Source organism: Papaver somniferum, chromosome 2 (genome assembly GCF_003573695.1).
Source record: "Papaver somniferum cultivar HN1 chromosome 2, ASM357369v1, whole genome shotgun sequence".
Taxonomy (NCBI): Eukaryota; Viridiplantae; Streptophyta; class Magnoliopsida; order Ranunculales; family Papaveraceae; genus Papaver; species Papaver somniferum.
The window spans coordinates 166,272,663-166,280,882 of record NC_039359.1 but is presented as its reverse complement, the minus strand read 5'-3'; the positions used below and the strand labels follow the sequence as shown (position 1 = coordinate 166,280,882).

The following is an 8,220-nucleotide window of genomic DNA, read 5'->3' as shown; positions in this document are numbered from 1 at the left end:
ATCAACATTATGGGAACCAAAAATGTTATATTTGGGTTCGGTGAAACAATTTACTGGTCGATATATCTTCTAGAAATACAGTGTAAGTTATGTTTTTATCGTCAAATGTTTTTAAGCATTCCATCCTTTTTTTTTGTCTGTTTTAAAGAAACTTATAAATTTTTTCAAAAAACTAAAATGTAATTTAATTTGTACTAACTTACAAAAAAAAATAAAAAATTAATTAATTTGTACTTTGTCCAAAGGTTGATATTTATTTATAGTAAAGTCAATATTTGTTTATTTTTAGTTTTTTACGAAATGAAAATAATATTTTTAGTAAAACTGGAAAGACTATCCTAGACGTGATCTTGATATATCTGCCCAAATCTAATTCGATAAGAAAAAAATTCCGAGAAGAAAGGTTATATATTGAAAGAAGAACAATTACAGATCCAAAGGACGGAATAATATAAATATCCTGTAATGATGTCTCACCAAATGAAATAACTTGCAAGCTTGGGCAGCCTAGAAGTGTCGTCTCAAGGACATCAAAGAAATAGCGTTTTCTTGAATAGTCAATATCAGTCTAGTCTCAGTCTAGTCTTGTTCCTTTTCAATCCCCATGAGCTCCACTATATATCTCGTTCCTTTTTCACCACCCACATATCGTGTAAGGTACCGAAGTTATCATGTTATCTCTTCTCTGCCTTTGATACTTGAAGCACCACCCCTTCAACCGAGGTAGGCAAGAATACTAAGGAAGAAAGCTTGAATTGTAGTAAAACAAAATAAAAATTTTAGATAAACCAAACGAAGAAAGACACCTTTGGGGGCATCAAAGAACATGATATCAACGAAGCAAACAAATACACTCATCCCCACCAGTTTATTCTTTGCAATTGAATCTTCACGTCTAGTGATTTTCCATATGCAGAAAACATGGTCAACATGACATCAACACCCCAGTCTACCGTTTCAAGCTACATGAATTCATTCACCCAAATCAAAATCTCGAAAATGAGAAATGACGTGCAAATTCCAAATAGGAAAAATGTATTTACTTGATATGAGGTTTTGGTCACATATTTTTGAATACGGTGCCTTTCATTTATGGTTGCCATAAGCAATCATAATTTTTTCAGCTTAGTATTGAGCTTTACCCCGAAGCTAACCTCAGTAGCCAGTAGTAATCTACAATCATAGCCATAATAATTAGTTTAAAAGAGAGAGAGGTATACATTTCTCACAGAAAACTAAATTGTAAACTAAATTCACAGGGTTGATCCAACCATGTCGAGCAAAACGTTAACTTGCACAGTTGACTCTAGAAACCCATACACAAAGAAAAACACAAAAATTATGATCCAAATGCTTAAAACGTATGAAGTAAGGTCCTGTGATGAAACACAATTCTTGCAATAACTTTAGTAACGAATGTAAAGCTATAATTAGAACGAGAAGAGAAAAGACACAGCTCTTGCTACAATAATTCTACTGCAAATATCTAAACTTCCAACAAATATAGAAGGTACTGTGACTTTCACTTTATCCATTGTACTCCAAAACCTTTAAAACTAAGACCTTTATACTGTGTTGTACAAATTAACTTAAGCACACTATTATTTCCACTGAAAAATATTTAATTTATTTATTTATGTGTGCAAACAATTACCTCATAATGTTCATTATAAAGACGTTGTTCCATAAATTCATATATTTTTGTAGAACGAAATTAAGGGTCTAGGATGTCTCATACTCAAGAGATAAAGAAATTCATTAAGCTTGTGTGTCAATAAAATGTCAATAAAAATATGATAAATAAAGAAAAATGGCAATCTCCTTTGTTGACGTGCATGGTAGTTGACAAAAGTAAGCTAGCGGTAAGAGGAAACAACAAAGAAAAATTACCGAACAAAAGAGAAATGAGATATCACGAACACCTGTTACCTCAAAGAGAGTTTGCAGCTCTTAATACTCAAAGAGAATTCCCCAGCAACTTCTCCCACAACATTTTCAAACCATATTGGCTTGCCCCATTACCACCAGTGTCGACACCCATGTTTATGTTTAATGTACCAATGCTCAGGCCATCTTTATTAGCCGTTAGCCGAACTTATGTTTGAGTTCCATAGTTTCCTCTGCAAAAATTAGTTGCTCGAACTTATGTTTAATCAAGAATGGTACGTAGACCCTAAATTTTGTATTTCAAACTTCCAAAGACCTTTTTAATAAAAGCAAAACTAAATTAAAATTATTAACATCGTCACACCGACGAAAATTTCGAAAAATAAAACGCTAAGTTCTTATAATTATTCTGAAAACAAATCCTAAGTTTTACTTTAATCTATGATTATGATATTTACTCAGGCCATCTTTATTGGACGTTTCTATTATGTTTGAGTTCCATAGTTTCCCCAGCAAAAATGCACCATAGTTGCTCGAACTTATGTTTAATCAAGAACGATACAGAGACCCTGAATTTTGTATTTCAAACTTCCAAAGACCTTACTGAATCAAAATTATTAACCATTGTCACAGGGACAAAAATTTCGAAAAATAAAACGCTAAGTTCTTATAATTATTCTGATAAAAAATCATAAGTTTTACTTTAATCTATGATATTTACTCGGCAATCAAATATGATTTTTTATGTAATCAAATGCCACAAGCGTTTTGTGTATATGCAGATGAAAGTACATGGGCTTTAAGCTCAGCAATCACAAATTGCCAATGTTCAACAGAGATTAGATACGATTGCATAAAAAAAAAGCACATATGAAGATTTTAAAGAGACTGGGATTTACCAATTTCATGCGCTCAAATATAGGCATCACCAACAACTGCAACAAATAACTTCAATGGAAAATCACAAAACACTAACTTAAGATGATTCCATTATACCTCGCATCAGTCTTTTTCATCTCAATCAACAACGTTTTCTGTACACAATGAGTATTTGACTCCGGAACATATATATCTGGTCATAATTAACTTGGCGGGATGAAAATTTTGAGTCTTTATCTTGCCGTAAGAAACCCGAGGCACCGAGCAGGGCTGAACCTTTACCAGTTGATCAACCACCTAATAGGCAAACAAATTCCTTTAATGTCTAGTTATTAACTACCTAGTAAGGAAAATAAGTTTCTTTAATGTCTGGTTCCTTTGATTTTCTTACCTATATAGAGCATCCAAATCTTATCTTTCATTCACAACGGTTTACTGGAATTTGAGCACGAGGGGGAGTCAGGTACTGTCAATCACCATACATGCTTGGACTAATAGAAGCCTCATGTGCCAACTCACTTTGAGCTTCTTTTCTTGGGGTTTGTAAGTTCTTTTGACCCTTTGTTTGCTTATACTGGAAGGCCTTTATACAATTTTACCTCTTCCGATCAAAAAAAAAAACAAACTAATAAATGCCTCATTTGCCAAACTAATCATGAAAACCCTTGGATAAATGTTTTAAGTCTCTACCGCCGCCCATGTATGTATGTTACTTAATCCCATCTTGGAATTATTTTTACATAGTAGAAAAAAAATCTTGAGAATTGACACAGCCAATATCGCATTGGCATGCATACCCTAGCAAAATCCTTGAGAAGATCATTAATTAATAATGCCGATGTTAAATGGTCGAAATATGACAGCTTAGTTATCTTATAAACACACAAATTTTCGTGCTACCAGCATACAACTGGCATGCATACCCTAGCAAAACCCCTCCTAAAGTCCTAGGTGTGGTTCAACGGAAGGGTAAGGCAAAGTGGTCTTGAAACAACTATCAATGTATCCTATGATTCCCATTAGTGGGATTAAGCAGTGATAATAATGATTTAACGATTCTACAAACTTTCTGTGCCACGATATTCTGAAACATTTTTCTCACCGGTCAAAAACTTTCTGCACTCTTCATGGTTTCTATAATCTTATAACATACACTCATCAAGCTATTGATCATCATCATTAGCATTAGCCCCCAACTCCTCGTACAAAAATAATAAAAAAGCTGTCAAAACTATATAAACGATAAACATGGCATTAATGTAACATAAAATTGTAAAGCTTAAAATCTATTGACAATTAGGGATACAGGTACACAAACAAAAAATTAATGATATGGGTTCTTATGTTGCAGTAGAAATCAGCGATTCAAGGATTCAACAATGGAACAAAAGCAAAAAATGACACCAAGTAACCCAACCTCAAAAATACATAAACTATAGAAACACCATAACCAGATAATTTCAAAGTAAACAATTATCAACACTTAAAACACGGCATGCATGAAAACGACAACTCTAAACACATATACAAAAGGCTACCAAGAGATCACTAAATTGCAATAGTTACCTGGGACATCACTTGAAATATTTGTAGCTGATGTCCATGGAATATCTGCCTTAAAGTTTGATTCTGGAATTATTCTGAAACATAGAGACACTTAAACGAATTTATACCTAAACCCGTATTTGTTGTAAGATTTGCAAGAGAAACGCAAGATAATTACAACATCAGAAAGTCCATAAATAATTTTTCACCCCGACTTTCCCATGCGAGGAGGAATCATCTTCAAACAGAATCCAAGAATCCAGTAAAAAGCAAAACAAAATCAAAATAACAAATACCTAGAATACCAAAAATCAGGGTTTCAGGATTGTGTACCTTGCATGAGTTTATTATCATTTCCACAAATCTCCATAATAACCATTTCATTACTCATTAAGTCCCGCTCCCGCTGCCGCAGCCATTGATCACAGTTTCAAGGTTTAAACAAAAAACGGATAGATTAGATAATAAAAACCTAAACAGGAAGAAACAGAAAAACAAATACAAACCCTAGCAAAAGTAAAAGCAAATATCACAGTTTCAAGATTTAAACAAAAAACGGATAGATTAGACTAAAACCCTAAACAGGAAGAAACAGAAAAACAATACAACTGAACCCTAGCAAAAGTAAAAGCAACATACAAACAATGTGATTTGGTGTTGGCTCGAAGCTTTATATATAGTTCGGGGAAGGTTAGAAATATCAGCAAAAAAACCTTGATATTTTGGAAATGATACTAATTAATGTACGAAAATTAATTCAAAATCTTTATATTTTTGGATAGTCACGTATCTTTTGTATTTTTGTCAAGAAAATATGATAGGTATCCTCGTGTTATAGGAAATAGGATTTATTCGTGTTTTTTTATTTTATTATGGAATAATATTAAGAAATTATTATTGAAATTCATTTACTGTTTTGTTATGCGCTTTTCTAAGTTGTCCTCTTGCTCTCAATAATTTACTCCAAATCATGTTCGCTTACCCAGTGATGTTAACAATTCTTTATTTTGAATATTTGACAGGATTAAATCATTTTTCTGGGGAAGAGACGCCACGAATCAATTTTTGTGTAAGTATCCACAATCTAATGTATTATAATTTTAAATTTGGGGTTTAATCAATCATCTAAATTTGATCAAAGTTTTTCTTTTATTTATTTTTTTATTTTAGTTGTGAACAATTTAATTATTAGTCGCCTGGGTATGTAGTTAGGATTAGTTTAATTAAAATAAATGTAATTGGACATTGGACATTAGACATTTTTATTTAATATTTATGATTGATTTAATATTGTGATGAAATCGTGATAAACAATAATATTTGTGATTTTATTTTAATCCAACGGTAAATTTCAATATTAGAACAAATATATATAATGTCCTTTTATATAATATGTTTTTGGTGATTTATAAAATTTTATTAGATTTAGTTTTTTCTGTCAATATTTTTTTCTCAAATATGATTGGTCAGAAAATATATCGTATGGTTAAAAGATTCTTTTTGAATTCTATTGGTCGAAATTTTAAATGGTGGGACCAGAATCAACCAGAAGCTCCGATTAACCACGATTGGTCAGAAAATATATCGTAGGGCTAAAAGATTCTCTTTGAATTCTATTGGTCGAAATTTTAAATGGTGAAGCCATAATCAACCAGAAGCTCCGCTCGATAAAGCTCTGTTTTTATATAAAGAATTTTGGTGGCCAAAATCATGGCTGCAACTCTCATCATCACTCATTTGTTGTTACCATGTAGCTAGTTGATTCTATTTTGTGGATGTTGTTCGTTTGTTAGATATGTTGAACTCTGTTTATGTTTAATTAGACAGAATTTAGGTCATGGCCTTGGTGTAGTTCGCCTGATCCTAGGTTTTGATTCGACTGACAACAAAAACTGAACTTTGTTCTGTAGGTGTTGAAGTCGAGCCTGGAGCTCAAGGTGTTGTTCCCGTTGAAACAGGGAAACTTCTTCATCTGACTCACGTTAGTAGTTTCATCAACTTCAAGTGTATGTGTTCTTTGTCGTTGATTGTTAATTGTGTTTGATGAAATTACGATGTAGGTTGCACTTGGAAAAAACAGTCTTGCAAATGAGACTGTTCACATCCTTCTGGAAATAGAAGGAGAGTCATTTATACTGGGATCACTTTCAATGGACAGATGTTCTCAATTTACTTGTGAAATGATCTTTGAGAAAGGGTTTGTTCTGTCTCACAACTCGCTTGTTGCCAGTGTTTTCTTCATTGGCCATATATCCAAATCTAAACCTGGTGCTGCTGAATCTCCAGGTTTGTTTGCTTCACTCAGTATACATGTATGTATCCTGTTGATTTTTATTTCTTTTTAGTTTCTGCCTGTAGTCCATTGTTGGTGTTGTCAGTATTTCAATGCGGTCTAAGCTTTATTCTCTTTGTTGTTCAGCATATGATTTTTCTTGTTGATGTGGAAACTTGTATGTGTTAATATGTTCTTAGACTACCTTTATTCTTGTTCTCATATTCCAAATTTAGATGATCTGATAGCAAAAATGAAACTCTGCTTGGTGGAAATGGCATGATTCTCTTGTTGATATTTTGATTTTATAGACGCCTTAATTAATTTGTATTTTCATGTGCACTTAGGAAAGCCCGAGGTCTGTTTTTCTGCAGCTGCCCTGAAGGTGAGGGAGTATCAAATGTAGAAGTCTTTCTCCTAGATTTCTTATTTAGTACTTACTCCATTACTAGTGATTGCATAATTTGTATCCCCATCCCGTTGCTCATGTAAGTTATGTAATATCACTAACCCTTTGTTGGTGGATTGTTCTACAGGGTGATACTGAAGCTCCTGGAGCAATTGGTAAATTTTTCTTGTTGCCCTTGGTCTATGCAAAATTTTAGACTGTTATTTATTGTCGTTTAGTGTTTATACTTGAACTTCTTTGGAAAGATTTATCGTGAAATATTTGTTTGTGATATTAAGATCATTTCGAATATTCGTTTTGAATGTATTGGTTAATTTGTACTTTCATGTGCGCTTAGAAAAACCCGGGTCCTCTCAAGATGCAAAGATGCAAACTTTCTCAGCTGAAATAGTAAAACCGAAAAGGGATGATGAAAGTGAAGACGAGAATAGTTCTGATGAGGGAGTATCAAATGCAGAAGTCTTTCTCCTAGATTTTTTATTTAATACTTAACTCCATCACTAGTTTTTGCTGACTGCATAATTCTTATCCCCATCATGTTGCTCATGTAGCATTACTAACCCTTTGATGGTGGACTCTTCTACATGAAGATACTGGAACTCTAGATGCAAAGATGCAATCTTTGACGACGGCTGAAGATAAGGTGAAATAGTGAAACCGAAAAGGAATGATGAAAGTGAAGATGATGATTTCGAGAATAGTTCTGATGAGGGAGTATCAAATGAAGAAGTCTTTCTCCTAGATTTCTTATTTCATACTTACTCCGTCACTAGTTTTTGTTGACCGCATAATTCTTATTCTTATCCTGTTGCTCATGTAGTATATCACTAAAACTTTGATGGTAGATTCTTCTACAGGAAGACACTAGAACTCTAGGAGCGTCTGGTATTCAGTTTGGCACTGTAATTCGGAGCCATGGTGCAGGTGCTTATATAGATCAGAGTGATGCGAGCCTTGTTGCATATCCTCAGCCATCTGGTAATGAGTTTGACTTTGTACATGTTTCTTGTTGTCCTTGTGGTATGTTGGTCCAAGTAAAATCTTAGATTGTTGTTTCTTATCGTTAAGTTTTATACTTGAACTTCTTTTGTACATGTTTTCAGCTGATCAGCTAAGAGAAGATGCCAATGTGGATCAGTTAGATGCCATTCTAGAGCAGGATGTTGCAGCTGATCAGCCAGGAGTAGATGCCAATGTGGATCAGTTAGATGCCATTCTAGAGCAGGAT

At 33.5% G+C, this 8,220-nt stretch overlaps 1 long non-coding RNA gene across 6 annotated transcripts; it reads right to left on the bottom strand.

The window, feature by feature from the left end:
• Positions 1–395: 395 nt before the first annotated feature.
• LOC113349685 lies at positions 396–5,007 on the bottom strand. 6 transcript variants are annotated; one of them, XR_003360318.1, is made up of 9 exons: positions 4,951–5,007; positions 4,645–4,717; positions 4,333–4,406; positions 3,158–3,367; positions 2,787–3,063; positions 1,930–2,120; positions 1,044–1,173; positions 865–962; positions 396–749 (listed from the first exon to the last, which is right to left on the bottom strand). It is a non-coding gene; the product is annotated as an uncharacterized LOC113349685 (long non-coding RNA). The 6 variants fall into 6 exon arrangements; XR_003360320.1 differs by lacking the exon at positions 4,951–5,007 and having other exon boundaries at positions 1,923–2,120; positions 4,645–4,941; XR_003360316.1 differs by lacking the exon at positions 4,951–5,007 and having other exon boundaries at positions 4,645–4,941.
• Between the last annotated feature and the right edge of the window lie 3,213 nt (positions 5,008–8,220).